The 15833-nt window shown below is 48.7% G+C and overlaps 1 pseudogene; it reads left to right on the top strand.

Annotated features, from left to right (window-relative positions):
• Positions 1-9127: 9127 nt before the first annotated feature.
• Positions 9128-10773, top strand: LOC121837002 (annotated as a pseudogene).
• The last annotated feature ends 5060 nt before the right edge of the window (positions 10774-15833 follow it).

Below are 15833 nucleotides of genomic sequence, written 5' to 3' on the forward strand. Positions count from 1 at the left end.
TAGAGTGCATTGTAAAAAGTCGGGTCAGCAAGCGACTGCTCAAAACCCGTCACTTTTTGCCCGCGATGGTCGCTTTTGCGATGAAAGTTATGGCGCGACTAGATCGCATCACCGGTGTGAACGCGCCATAATGTCGAACCAGTCTCACGACGCGCCCCGATATTGGCTTGTGTACCTACGCGCGAGTGCAACCTCTGGCACAATTTATTTGCGTTTGCAAAGCCTGCTCCAGCCGCGTCAAAACATTCAGCCAACCTTTGGACTGCAGAAATCAAGAGACACCCAAAATAGGATAAAGTTGCCAGCCGAATAAAACTTGATTTCTATTTAATTAAGATGAAGACCACCCGCGTACATCAAATATTTCATCAGCCGAACTCCAAGGCAGTAAGCCTAGTTCTGGCACTTGTTTGGCAACTTTGGCCCGCAGCTGCCAGATCACAGCCAAACTATCGGGAAGCGAAGCCTAACTTGGGCTCTCGTTTGGCGACTTGGGCCCAAAGATGCCAGATCTCAACCGAACTACAAGGTAGTAAGCCTAACTCTGGCACATTTGTGGCGATTTTGGCCCGAATGTGCCAGGTGACAGCCGAACTGTCAAAAAGTGAAGCCTAACTTTGGCATAAGTTTGGCGATTTTGGCCCGAAAATGCCAAAGCTCTGCCGAACTACAAGGTAGTAAGCCTAACTCTGGCACACCTCTGGCGATTTTGGCCCGAATGTGCCAGGTGACAGCCGAACTGTCAAAAAGTGAAGCCTAACTTTGGCATTAGTTCGGCGATTTTGGCCCAAAAATGCCAAAGCTCTGCCGAACTACAAGGTAGTAAGCCTAACTCTGGCACATCTGTGGCGATTTTGGCCCGAATGTGCCAGGTGATAGCCGAACTATCAAAAAGTGAAGCCTAACTTTGGCATTAGTTTGGCGATTTTGGCCCAAAAATGCCAAAGATCTGCCGAACTACCGGGCAGTAAGCCTAAATCTGGCATTTTTTAGGCGATTTAGGCCCGAAGATGCCAGACGACAGCCGAACTACCCGGCAGCGAAGCCTAAGTTTGGCACTTGTTTGGCGAATTAGGGCCAAGATACCCAGACTGTTGCCAAGGGAGGTCAGGTTTGGCACTACTTTGGCTTCTTCGGGCTTTTTAATGCCCTAAACTGCCAGACGCAAGCCAAGTTTTGGCCCAGAACTCGGTGCTGCCTGGGTAGGTACCTTCACTGTAGAGTGCGGCCCTACGTGCCAAATCCTCGCAGGTGTTTTAACTGTCAGAGATTTGGTCATGGATCCCAGAACTGCCGAGGCAAAGCCACTTGTGCAAAGTGCGGTCAAGCTAACCATCAAGCAGATACGTGCTCTAACGACGCCAACTGTGTCAACTGCAACAGTCCCCATCCTGCGTATTCCCACTCTTGTAAAACGTGGAAAGATGAAAAAGCTATTCTTATCTTGAAAGTGAAGGAAAATCTTTCTTATCTAGAGGCACGCCATCGCTTTGCGTTCTTGCAAAAAGGCGGCTTTGCAGAGGTGGTGCAGCGGGGGCCTGCACCACTGAAAGTGGCAGTGGCAACCCAGACGTCTTTTCCAGACAATGGGAAGCCACTGCAGTCCGCCACGCCCAAGCTGAAGATTCAGCTCCCTGGGCATGCACTTTCAGCATTTCGGTCTCCCGACCACTCCAGCGAGAGTGCTAACTGCCCTGCACGTTCAGGGCAGCAGCCTCTCCGTTCTGGCGGAGAGTGTGCACAGGCTGCTCCCCCTTCTCAGGATGGACCGGCAACTGCAGCTGTCGTGCCCGTCCGCACTCTGCGGTCCCCTTCCAGGGAAAGAAGTCGACGCTCTCGTCCACACTCGTCGGAGAGAGCATCCTCTTCCAAGGAGCGGCATGTCTCTTCTGTCGCTCCTACATCGACAAAGGGACAGGAAAGGGTGGAGTCGGGCAGTGCCCTGCCCAACACACCTGCTGCCTCTTCTGCTGGATCAGGCCGTGGCCGGGGCCTGCAGCCCCACGCCCCGAGCCAACCCAAAGCTTTACCCGAAGCCCCGTCCCAAGAGGCGGAGGCAATGGATGACAGCATTGAGGTGTCTGCGCCTGCGTCTGATCAAGACGACATGGACGGGCAGACAGCTAAATCTAAGCATAAGAGCAAAAAACCAGTAACCCCTCCAAAGTGACGTAGAACATTCTTTTTTGCCCTGGGCGGCAAAGTCAAGTTTTTACTTTTACTTGTTCTTTACTACTTTTACTGATTTACTAATCTTCTAACTGTATTTTAGAATAATGTCTAAATTTACTTTTATGCAGTGGAACTGCCGCGGTCTTTTACGAAATATTGATGATGTCAATTTTTTTATAGACGAATTACGTCCTATAGCTCTCTCCTTACAAGAGAGGCATCTAAATGATCATCATAATTCAGTGTTACGTCGCCATCAGTTTTTTAGAAAATATCGCCCTTCGTCAAATGCATCAGGTGGAGTAGCTGTGGCTGTTCAAAGTTGAGTCGCATGCTCGCAGGTTCCTCTTTGCACACCTCTTGAGGCAGTGGCTGTGCGCCTTCTTTTGGATCGCCTCATCACTGTTGTCTCTATTTATATTCCACCAAACATTCCACTGCATCTTCATGATCTCCAAAGACTTGTTGCACAGCTTCCTCGCCCTTTTTTACTTTTAGGATATTTTAATGCTCACCACCCCTTATGGGGTAGCGCCCGCCAAGACTCACGTGGTGGAGTCGTTGAGCGGTTTTTATTAACATCTGGGCTGTGCCTAATGAATAAGAGAAAACCAACCTTTTTCAGTGCCGCTCACAATTCATTTGCATCTACCGATCTTTCCATCTCATCCCCTTCAGTGTTTTCTTCATTTACATGGAAAGTCTTAGATAGTCCTTTTGGAAGTGACCACTTCCCGATCATTCTGGAGAGTCTTGTTTCAGTTCCAAGGCTAATGAAACGTACCCCTCGTTGGAAACTTCACAAGGCAGACTGGAGTCTATTCAACCTAAATCCAGAGCTTAAGCCTTGCATGTTCTTGTCCTTAACACACGATGAAGCCACCACATACATTACACAACAGATCACTAATGCCGCTTTTTTCGATCCATCCCTCAAACCTCTTCTAGCATCCCCAAAAAGTGTAAACCATGGTGGAATGATGATTGTTCCAATACTAAGAAAAAACAGGACAAGGCATGGGGTATATTTCGCAGATATCCGACATTCATGAATTTGATAGAGTTTCAGCGAAACAGGGCCCAAGCTCGTTGGACCAGGAAACTGGCCAAGAGGAAGTCCTGGAGAGGCTATATGTCCTCTATAAGCTGTTATGTCCCAGCAAAGGAAGTGTGGGACCGACTGCACAAGGTTGAAGGCAAATACCGCTGCTTTACAGTCCCCCTTTTTCCCTCTGTAAGCTCTTTGCATGACCAGGCAAATATGTTGGGTGCTCATTTTGCAGCCGTTTCAAATTCATCTCATTACTCTCCAGCGTTTCTGAAGTTTAAAGCAGATGCAGAAAGAACGAAAGTCAGCTTGGGAGGAGGAGCCTCTGCACCATATAATCAGCCGTTCACAACGGTTGAGCTTCAAATGGCTCTCAAAATCCGGAAGCATTCATCCCCCGGTCCTGATCGAATACATTATGAGATGATCCGCCATTTATCGGAGGAGTCACTCTCAGCCCTCCTGACATATTTCAATGAACTATGGAACGATGCACACTTCCCCGCCGATTGGAAGCAGGCAGAAGTAATTCCGTTGCTAAAACCTGGAAAGGATCCTTCACTTCTTACAAGTTACAGGCCGATTGTACTGACTAGTTGCTTAGGGAAAACGTTTGAAAGGATGATTAATAAGCGTCTTGTTTATTTCCTGGAGCAACACAATATTTTGAATGTAAATCAATCTGGGTGTCGATCAGGCCGTTCCACCATAGACCATTTAGTCTGGCTGCAGACTGTTGTACGAGAGGCGTTTGTGAATAGGCAGCATTGCGTATCTGTCTTTTTTGATTTGGAAAAGGCTTACGATACCACTTGGAGGCATGGCATCCTACGTGACTTGTTTATGTATGGAGTACGCGGCAGATTACTTCATTGTATAAAAAACTATCTGAGTGGACGTTTCTTCCGTGTACGGTTAGGCACGACTGTATCCAACAGCTTTATCCAGGAAAATGGTGTTCCTCAGGGTGGAGTACTGAGTGTGACCCTCTTCGCCATAAAAATTAACTCTTTTTGTCGTGTCATACCAACCTCAGTATCGTATTCATTATACGTAGATGACATTCAAATTTTTGTAGCATCATGTAATATGTCTAGTTGTGAAAGGCAGCTGCAACTAGCCATAAATAAAATGACTAAAATGGGCTAACGAGAATGGTTTTAAATTCTCTCCAGAAAAAACTATTTGTGTTTCATTTTCTTTGCGGTGGGGCCTCTGGTTAGAGCCCTCTCTCATGTTAAATGGAAATGCAATCGAAGTTAGAACTGAGCATAAGTTTCTGGGATTGATATTTGACAGTAAGCTTAGTTTTGTCTCCCATCTCAGATGGCTAAAGCAGAAATGTATGCAGACATTGAACATTCTAAAAGTCCTCTCACACAAGTCCTGGGGTTCTAATAGGAGGTGTCTGCTTCGTTTGTACTTCTCTCTTGTACGATCGCGCCTTGATTATGGGTCTGTTGTGTTCGCGTCTGCTCGGCCGTCTGCCTTAAAAATACTTGACCCTGTGCCTCCCCTTGGGTTGCGTCTTGCGACAGGCGCTTTCAGAACATCTCCTATTTTAAGCTTGTATGCTGACTCCAATGAAATGTCACTTGAAAAAAGGCGGCAGTATCTAAGTCTGGTTTATGCCTACAAGGTGTTATCAGAACCCAGACATCCAGCCCACAATAGTATTCGAGAGTTTTATCGTACTTTCGAGCATAAGCCAACTGCTATTCGACCCTTGAGTCTTCGTTTTGAGAGTCTCCGTCTCTCCCTTAACCTGCCACGTGAGGGTGTCCATTTCCTGGAAAATGCATATCATACTGCCCCATGGGATATAAAACAAATAGCTTGCAATTGGTATTTTACAAAATTTAATAAACATAATGTTTCTCCACTCATTCTACGACAGGAATTCTTAGCTCTGCAAGAAGAATACAGACATTACCGCCAGTTTTATACTGACGGTGCCAAGTCCTCAATGTATGTCGGCTCAGCTGTTTATTCAAATTCGTTTACCCATGTTACTCGACATCACAATGTCGCCAGCATTTTTACTGCCGAGCTATATGGTGTTCTGGCAGCACTTGACTATATAATCAGGAGCAAAGTGATGAAAGCCATTATATTTGTAGACTCTCAAAGTGCTCTTACTGCAGTATGTTCTGTCACACCAACTACGAATAAGTTGACTCGACTTGTACGGGCCAGAGCTCAACAGGGACTCGCTGGTGGGAAGGACATTGATTTTTGCTGGATCCCGAGCCATGTGGGCATCGCAGGCAACGAGGCTGCAGATAGACTAGCTGCTTCTTCACAGAACCTTTTACCATCGAATGTCTGCACACCTTACCAAGACCTTAAAGCGTCCGTAAAATTTGCACTCTCGCAACTTTGGCAATCTGAATGGAAGTTAGCCGATAACAATAAGCTTCATGTCATCAAGCCAGAACTTGGTGCATGGGAAACCTCGTATAATAAAAATCGTTTCCACGAAGTCCTCCTGTGCCGGCTGAGAACCCGTCATTCGTTCCTAACCCATCAGTACCTGCTTATAGGTGAGGAACCGCCGATATGTGAGCACTGTGGGGAAGCTTTGTCTGTTCTGCGTGTTTTCTTTCTTTGCCGTGGTCTTTTACAACAATGCAAGACCTATCTCTCTGAGTTTTTCAAGTACAACATCCCATTTCACCCTGTCTTACTTCTAGGGGAGCAGCCTCTCATATCACTTGAACGTCTTTTAGCTTTCCTCAAAACTGCAGGTATCTTACATAAACTATAGCCAAGTTCTAGTCTAGTGAGTGTACTTTTACCAGTGTTTTTTTTTTAACTTAGCTAGTTTGGCGCAGTATGGCCATCGGAGCTCTTGCGCCATAAAACATGTAAAGAACAACAACATCCTGACGATGTCTGACTCGCCGAAGCTTTGCTCATCCCAAGAGAAACTACATCACAATTGCACCGGATGTGACGTGCTCTCTGCTGGCTGCTCTCCGAGCGCTTGCCAGTGTGGCCTGTTTACAACGAAAAATATAGCCATAAGGCTCGAAAGAGAAACGTGCGATTGTCATTTACGGGTATTGTGGATCATGTTCAGCCTATTTTTGAACACGACCGATACATTCCAAATTTCGTTGAAGTATTCTTTTAAAAAGAACAGCATTAATATCATACTTTTCCTTCTCTGAATGTGCACGTGACAGCGGCTATGCCTTGGAGCCTTGGCTCATCACCCCTGTCCCTTGATTCCACGCGACCTCCACCGCATGTGGCCGGTTTAAAGGGATGGTGTACCGAAATTCCGGTTTCAGAAAACAGTGCAGGAGCTGTAGGCGGGGCGCTACAATTTCTAGAACACTATTCGCAAGGCGATATCTCGAATGGACAGCCATATTTTTGGAAAAAGGGGTTGAGATTGAACGAGGCCGTCGAGGCGTGCGACGTCAAGATATCTCGTTTCCACCTTTCTGCGCTTCGCCCCCTCAAGGCGGCGAGGCGGAGAAGACGCGAGGCCGTTCCATCTCCTTCACGAAGAAACAAGACGTAAACATATCTTTCAAATGCGCTTCCTTTTCTTGAAAAATAGGGTCACCCGTTCGAGATATCACTTTATGAGTGAGGTTCTGGTGTTTGTAGCATCTCGTTGCACGCTTTTGCCGCCGTATTTTGTAGACTCCAGATTTTGGTTCAGTATCCCTTTAACAAGGCACATTCTTCGATGAGGTCCGTTGTGGAGCGCTGCATTGGGCTGATGAAGAGCAGATTTCGGTGTCTGCAAAGGCACCGGGCTCTGTTTTATCATCCCACAACAGCCACCGTCATTATATCGGCGTGTGCAGTGCTCCACAATATCTGCCTTTCATCGAAGGAGCCAGAACCGGAGCCAGACTCTGACCCTGACGAGCCAGGGTTGGAGTTTGGGCCGAGCTCGGACGGTTCTGAGTCGAGCTTGGAGGGGTCAGCGGCGGAAGACGAGAGGCCGGCTCCTGCCCACCCTCGGGTCAGCCTCTCGGACAGGGGGAGGGCTTTGAGGCAGCGCCTTCTTGCCCAGTTCCAAACCTGCCACAGCCGTGCCGCCCCGGAGCCCCACGCAAAACACGGCGGCAGTCCCGCCCACTAGGGGCACCACTAGTGCCAAGGAGTCCGTCGCCACAACGGAGGTCCGCCCATCAGGGACACCGTCGGCGACAGGGAGCCCCTCATCGTCCTCGCCACGGTGGCACTCCCGCACACGAGGGACGCCACCGGCGACAGCGAACCCTTCGTCGTCCTCACCTCGACTGACGCCCTCGCCACCAGAGAAGCCCTCCCCGTGGCAGTATGTACTGCACTTGTTGTTCCACAGTCATCGCCGTCCATAAGCTCCACAGTGTCAACTCCAACGCCTCCTTAACGGACATGTAGTACTGCCTCCGAAAAGCTATTCGGTGCATCAGGGTTATGTTGATAGAGCCTTTTTTTAATTTCTAAGCAGGGTGTACAAATTGTGTGGGACAATAACAGAACATTTTGTAAAGCTACAAAGCTAGCCCTTGCAGGAGACTGAGAACTTAATGAGGCTACTGGTGAGACCCATTTATATTTTTTAACTACAATATATTGTTTGTACCGGCTTTGGACATCGATTCATTTTCTCGAAGCTTCTATTGCCCTGCTCCCTCTTACAATCTATTATGGCTACCACAGAGCCAGGTGTATTACTCTATAGTCGCAGATTGGATTCGTGCCAACTTGAATGTATAAAAAAGACAACAAGTAGTTTGTTTTCGAAAGTGCTTTCTTTTTTCTATAGCAATGCCGTAACGTGAGAGATAAAAAAATTTGAATACACAGGTTGCAATGCTTTCTTTAAAGTGAAATTGAGCATGGACTAGAAAACACCGTATAAATTCTTTGTCATTTTCAAGGATATATCACAGACATTATTTCACACTTCACTTAATTGAGCACAGTGCCATTTCGTTTGTGTTTTGTCACACATTTGAAAACAGAGGTTGCAATACTTTCTTTAAAGCAAATTGAGCATGGACTAGTAAACACCGTATAATTTTTTTTGTCATTATCAAGGATATACCACAGATATTATTACGCACTTCACTTAATTCAGCACACTATCATTTCGTTTATGTTTTGTCACACATGGAAGCATGATAGATTCCATAGCTGAGGCATGTTGAGATCAACAATGATATAAGAAAACAAAAAAAGAACTCAGGGACACAGACGAAGGGAAACAGGACAAGACGCACTCTCAACTGGAGTTAAATTCAACTTCAGTTGAGAGTGCGCCTTGTCCTGTTTCCCTTCGTCTGAGTCCCTGTGTTTTTTTCAGCGCTTTTTTGTTTGCCATGAACCAACTGGCCCAAATCTCCACTTTACTGCGATATAAGAAAAATGACAAACCCAGTGGCTAGTTCCAGGCGGAAGAAAACTACAAGTATAAAATTCCTATGGCACAACCCACTTGACACCTTTGATGAAAAAGCACACACTACATATCGCTGTCCTACAAACATGAGGAATGACTAGTTTTAGCATATATCTGTCATGCCTGTTGCCAAGAGCATATTACTAACTTGCTTCACTGGTTATAGTGACTCCAATAAACAAATGCAGAAGGCACAGTTCTTTGTAAACAAAATATGAACTGAAAAGCATGGACGGACTTTCCCGTAATGTCAACATTGTTGTAAAGATGTTTAGACAGCAGAACATCAGCCTTCCTTTAAGCAGTGGCTCACTCATAGTATTATTCACTGTATGGCGAGCCCAGTGTGCTTAGGAACTTGTCCACTAACGCGCACCACACACCAGTGGCACAAAAGAACATATTTCTTGTCTCCGCCTGGAGAACAAAACAAAAGCCAAAAAATGAATACCGACTTGGCACATAAAATAATCGTCCATTAAACTAAATTATACATGGCTGGACTCGGCGGTGCTGGGCTCCTCGGCGGTGCTGGGCTCGGTGGTGCTGGGCTCGGCGGTGCTGGGCTCGGCGGTGCTGGGCTCGGCGATGCTGGGCTCGGCGGTGCTGAGCTCGGCGGTGCTGGGCTCGGCGGGGCGGGGCTCGGCGGGGCGGGGCTCGGCGGGGTGGGGCTGGACTGGAGGGGTGGCTGGGCAGGGCTCGGCAGGTCTTGGCTTCGCTGGGCTCGTCTTCTCTCGGCAGTCAGCAGTAGAACGACCTCGACGAGCACGCGGGTCGTGTTTTGGAGTTCCAGGGCCACCGCATGTGTGGCGCGAGTTTGCTCCTGGTGCGCCTCCGCAACAGCCTTCACGCGGTGGCTGAGGGTCTCGATGGAACGCAGGAGCTGGAAAGACGGGGCATTTAATGGGCAGCAACAACATATTTCTAGACACCCAGAGGGCGTGAAAACCTTGCATATGTCACAGTTCGATTTGCATTATGCTTTTGTGGATCTCCATTGCCCTCTGCTGCAGTCCCACTTTCACAGTGGCATCTTTGTTAAACTCGTACCTATTTAGTCATGTTGCGGAGTTCTATGTTTGAGCCAATACCTTTCCTTGGAACGCCACGTCCCGCGCGTCCCTCGTCTCGTTCTGCTGCAGCTGGTTGGCGACAGCCTGCATGGCAGCCTCGTCATGCCGCTCCTGTCTCGACATTCGGGGCGTGGCACGAGGCGCCGTGGGCCGCACCCGGCGCCTTGCAGGTGGCCTCACATCTGCCAGGAAACAAAGAATGCTTCTGTCATATGACACAATCCCAGTTGTCTTCACAAGAGATCTCACTCCGTGAGGTGGAGGGCACCGGCTCGGCTGCCTGCTGCCCGTGACCTTCCTGGGCACCTGCGGGTCTCCCCTAGAAGGGAATTTATAAGTTCTAGTCAGCACACAGAACGTGTCTGCAGTTTCTAGATATTGAGAGTGGGTATGTTGAGGCTGCATTCCACTAAGGGGAAACAAAATTAGACTCTTTCAGAGGTAGTGCCATTCATGTCAAGGATTGACTCCCCAAAAATGTCTAGTGGCAGCTCGAAAGGTTGTACTTTTCCTGTTTTTGTGAAAATGTACCTCTGTGATACAGAAATTAAATCTTACAACAGCGTGCACACTATACAACTGAGGGTTGCAACAACCACAAAAGCAAGAAAAAGGATTACACAAAAACTACAGTTGTTTTGGCCTTAGAAACCCCAGTATTAATGCAATAAATATAGTGTTTTTTTGTCGTAAGTTCTTTTGTCTTAGATTTTGCCTTTACGTGGATGAATTAACCCGCCCTCCGAATTGCTGAATTATAAAAAGTGCCAGCACCTTTAATGCATATATTCAAGTTCATATTTATCACATTTTACTGCGGTATACATCTTAGCTGACTGATAATAAAACCCTGCACGGATATTCTTCTCGCCATTGGGATTGAACAGCTACATGTGCAATAGTATGTTATGTTCAAGTGCGCACTCACCTCGGCCTCGTCCTCAAAAGCCGGGACGGAAAACCCAGGAGCGCCCAGGGCCGAGTCCTCGCCCACCCGCGTCAAAATACGTGCGTATGACGACGCCAGTGAGCGCACCCGGCCGCCTCCTCCCCCTGTTTGCCTGTGAGTAAAGGAAGTAATTCAATAGCTTGGTCCTCACTATGAGTAGACTAAGCAAATTACCTCGCCTGTTTCGCCAGCTCGGTTGCCCGCGTCCGCGCCTTTGACACCAGCTCGGCCCAGTAGCATTTCCAACCTTCCGGCTCCTTCCTCGGAGGCCCGAAGGAGTTGAGCCGGGAGGTTAGCTCGGTCCAGAGACGAAGTTTGTCGTCTCTGGACAGGGCCGGGCTAAGCTCAGTTGCACTACGTACCAGGGAGGGGTTCTCGAACATAAATGTATCGAGTTCCTCCCTCTGGGCCGCGGTCACGCGTTGCCTGCTTCCGTCGTCCATGTTGTTTGAACCATAGTCACTGACAATTTAAGAAACGCAGGGTACTGCAAGACTGGAACCTTTTATTATCGCTCCGCAGCCAATGAGATAGCCGCATTAGCCGATGAGAATGCCGAGGAACAAATCAGGACGCAAGAAGAGTGAGCATGACAAGCCACATCCTCCCGTTTCCTGAGCCGTGATCAGCGACAGTGATTTGAACTAGGCGCTCATCCGCGTCCCGCATGTTGTTCTAACCTTTTATGCGAGTTTACTCTATCTAATATTTTCTGGAACCGCTACAAAATCAGTTGCCCATTTCAATAGAACACGTGTATTTTTTTAGTTTCACAAGTTTCTTTAAAATTGAGCAGATGTGAAGGTCGCCGCCGCGAGGGATTGGCTGCCATCGCTTCACTAAAAGCAGGAAATGCTCCTCCGGTTGCCAGAGAAACGGACGCTTGTGTAGGGACTAGGTTCCAGGTAGGACCGCCGGGAAAGCGTAGGTATGGCAGGGGGACAGCGTAGCTACTTCTGCTCTTCGGGGGTTGGCTCTTGACGCCTCTGAAGTGAGTGACAGACGCCAATCTTGCCATGCCGTCAGGGCGTCAAAGAGGGCGGTTTCGTGGTGCGCGCCATTGCTTGGTTACGCGCCTCCTGCCGCTACGTCACTTCTGTTTCTAGTTTCTCGAAAGCCCAACATAGGTCCCCTGGTCGTCTCGGAGAAGCCGCGTCGAGTTCCCTCGGCGTTGGAAATCATCCTTTCCTCAATATCCCCTCTGTCCGTCGATGTCTCGCTGCCTCCAGGCCGTCCCGTCCAAGGAAAAATCTGGTTCCTGGTCTCCCCATTGTCCCGTACGCCCAGCCCCTGGCCCCGTTCTTCCTTCCTTTTGTAGCGGGAGCTACACTGGCCGAGTTTGAGCCGTTTCACGTGACTGCCAAAGAGCCGTGCTGCGCAAGCGCGAGGAGCAGTGACGTCACACGGCGCACAGCTGGCGCGCCGGAGCCGCCGCCCCCGCCGCCCGCCTCGCCCTGCGCATTCCAGAGGAGTGACGTCACAGCCGCGGCAGACGCAGTGGCGCCGCCGCGTGCCCAGCTGTGCGCCTCCGTTGCGCAGTAGCCAAGTCTGACGCTGCACCGGAGCCGCTTGATAGCGCCTCTCATTTTGTGCGCATAAGCACACGCTTTCTATATCCGGGCATACCCGGGCTAAGCCACCGTAATTTTTTTTTTCCCCTCCGGGGTCGTCCATTTCCCTCGCAGAAAAGGGGGGAGAACTTGAGATCTTTCCAGTCGGAGGCTCTGCTGGAATGTCCTTCCCCCGTTTCTGTTTCCTTGGGCACCGTGGTCCTCCTCTTGCTCGTGGTGAGGGGAAGGAGGTTAGCAGATTGTCACGTTCAAAACGGAGGGGGGGGGGGGGGGGGGGCGCGCCTTTTCCGAAGCATGTCGGAGAATGCGCCCCCGCCCCTCCCCCCATGAGTCACCGCCAGTTGCCGCTCGCGTCTTGAACCGCGCACGCACACCCACACAACCGTGCGCGCGCGCCTAGCCCGATCTTGCGTTGGGCCCGAGAACTCTATTTCGAAGGATTAGGCAAAGACGGGTACGTCCACAACTGTCTCTCTTCCTCTCCCTTTCCAAGTTGGCTTTCCACGGCGCCAGCGAGTCTGGTCACGTGAGGTTGAACTAAAAAGGTTAAATTCACTCTCCCTCGTATTATGCCTCCTCTCTCACTCATGTCGTCCCGTCTCTCTCCTCTCCCCTTCCAAGTTATATTTTGGGGAGAAAAAAAAAATAAACAATATTCGTGCAACCCTGGTTACCCGGTTTGCGTAAACTATACATCAGGATTGCGTCGGGGCAATATAACAAATATTTTAGTGACATCGGTCGGGTGAAAATTGTACCGGCTTTCTTTCAATATCATTTTCGAATCGGCCGAAAATGCCTAGTACTGCACAGTTATTGCCGATTCAGAAACAATATTCAGGGAAAAACACGGTTCGTGTACCATATATATCATGGTTGCGTCGCCGCAATATAACAGATATTTTGTCGACATCAGCAGAATCAAATTGGCACCAGCACAATTTTCCCGGTAAAACGGAAAAATCGGCAATACTCGCATGACTTTGCTGACCCGAGGCGAATATCGCCTCAATATTCTGTGCTGCCTTGGAGGTCATTAAGTTATTGACGGCAGAGAGACTAGCAAGAATATTGTTGTCTTGAAATTTTTTTTTCGTGTGATCAGGCATTTTTAAAAGTCTGATCATTCAGTTGGCGAGTCAGATGGCTCAACTTTGCGTGATTCGAAGTTGATTGAACATATTTCTTTCCTCCTGCGTCAACGTTGTAGGCTGAATTGGTCTAGGGAACTGGATGCCTAATACCTTGGACACAACTGCAGGTAAGCGTAGTCAAATATATTACTTTGATTTCTTGTTCGGATTTGGGCACTTAAAATAGGATTCTATATTTTTTATATTTTCTTTGTGTGTGTGGTGTTCGTTCATTTTCCAGAGAAAATTGAGAGTATACTTCGAGTAAATTAATGTCTTTTTCGATGTGTTATTGTGTCTCTTTCGATGTGTTATTTTTTGTTTTCGTCCTTGTGTGTTGTTATTCTCATGTATAAATAAAAATAAAACATACATTCAATTTTAATCTGGCAGAGCGCTTCGGCAAAAATATTTCCATATTTCCCGAAGTTCGGCAGTTAGGGTTGGCGGTCATGGGAGTGTGCTGTGGTGCTGAGTAGCTAATGTGGTGTAGCGCTCTGTGGTGTATGTTCTTCCTCAGTCCTTGTCTTAAAGCGCAATCATGTTCTTTCACGTACCATACCAACTCGCCCCACAATGAACACTTGTATATACTAACCTGCTACAGTAGTTGTAGCCCTTTGACTAAGACTTGTTAGTCACCTGAGTAAATCGGGGTGATAAATTTAAACATGACCGGTGAATACAAAGTGCTTACTAATCTACGATTACCACTCACCATGTGATAATTTTAGTCAATGGTGGTTAGTCAACAGTTAAACTGGTCACGTCTGGTAAGTATGGCTGATGTTTTATAATGCTGGAAGCAGTGGCCCATCAAATGCTCCAAATGCGTTTCCAATCTCCAGGCGAGTCTGTTCATGACTTTGTTGCCGCGCTACGTGAGCTCGCAACGCCGTGTTGCTTCGCGTCACAAGAAGAAGCACTACGAGACAAATTCGTGAACGGCGTGTCTTCTAACCGCGTTCCTGAACGCCTGTTGCTGGAAGGTTCGTCGCTGCCGTTTTCCACCGCAGTCCAGATAGCCCTTCAACAAGAACAAGCGGCCGAACAAATGAAAGAATTTTCTGCGTCTGTACGACCAGTGTCGGCGCGTACTAGCAAGTATTCCGAGCCCCCTTCACAGTCTTCACGCTCACAGCACGTTACGCGAAGTCACCAACAGCATATTCCCCGAAGCGTTACCACATCACGCGCTGCTCAAGGGAACCGCCCCTCATCTCGTGACCGCCGCGACCGCCGTCGCTCGCCTTCAGCACCACGCGCACAGTCGCCGCACTGTTTCCGTTGCCTCCTTCGTCGGCACCGCGCGTCATGGTCTCGTTGTCCAGCACAGGGACAACGCTGTTTATTTTGTGGTCGCATTGGACATTTCGAAAAAGTATGCAACCAGAAACAGTCGCAGTCGACCGTTCGCGAGGTAGTGGTCGACAATTCGTCGGAGGATGATGCCGTTCAGGTCTTTGTGCTTCAGCGTCCTACAACCTGCGCAATTCATATCGATGTTCAAGTCGGGCAGGTTAACTTGCAACGTGTAGTTGACTCTAGGTCATCTGTGTCCATTTTGCCAAAACGAGTATTCGACGAACACTTTCCGGGTATAGTTCTCCTGCCTGTTCCGCGTGTCACCCTGCTAGACTTCTCGAAAAGGCCCATTTCAGTTCGAGGTTGCTTCTTCTCCGAGGTCTCCTTTCAAGGACGTCAGGCGCAACTTCTCTTCTACGTTGTAGAGCGTGGAACTTCACTCATTGGTATTGATGGTATCAAGGCTCTGAACTTGCGCGTTGAAGGGTCCACTATACAGTGCCTTCAAGCCTCCTCCGTCCCTGAGGAACAGACCTCCATTGCTGTCGGCCTTCCGCCACTGCCTTCGGCCCTTGCTCGCTTCACTCCTCTTTTCACTCCACACTTAGGCCTCGACAAAGACTTTGTTCACAAAGTCAAGACGCGCTCTTCGGTCCATCCCGTAGCATCAAAGCTTCGTCGCCTGCCTTTATTTTTGCGACCTCGGGTGTCAGCTGAGCTTCAGCGCTTGGAAAGCCTTGACATCATCGAACGCATCGAAGCGTCGGAGTGGGTTTCTCCCATTGTTGTCATTCCGAAGAAAGATGGGAGTATTAGACTTTGTGTGGACCTTCGCGAACCCAACAAGGCCATCGTTCCCGACATGTTCTCCCTGCCACACATGGAAGAGCTGCTTCATGCACTGGTGGGAGCCACCCACTTTTCAAAACTTGACCTAACTTCAGCCTACCATCAGGTCCTGCTGCACAAAGACAGCAGAGACTTAACAGCCTTCATCACCCACGACGGCTTGTCCCGCTTCAAAAGAGTTTGTTTTGGGTTGGCCTCAGTGCCACCAGCGTTCCAACGCCTGATATCACAGATTCTTCACGGCTGTCCTGGCGCCCTCTTTTATATTGACGACGTTATTGTCTTCGGCAAGTCGTCGGAGAAACATTTGCAGAACCTGG

The sequence above is a fragment of the Ixodes scapularis genome, unplaced genomic scaffold (genome assembly GCF_016920785.2).
Source record: "Ixodes scapularis isolate PalLabHiFi unplaced genomic scaffold, ASM1692078v2 PGA_scaffold39__5_contigs__length_11793443, whole genome shotgun sequence".
In the NCBI taxonomy this organism is placed as follows: Eukaryota; Metazoa; Arthropoda; class Arachnida; order Ixodida; family Ixodidae; genus Ixodes; species Ixodes scapularis.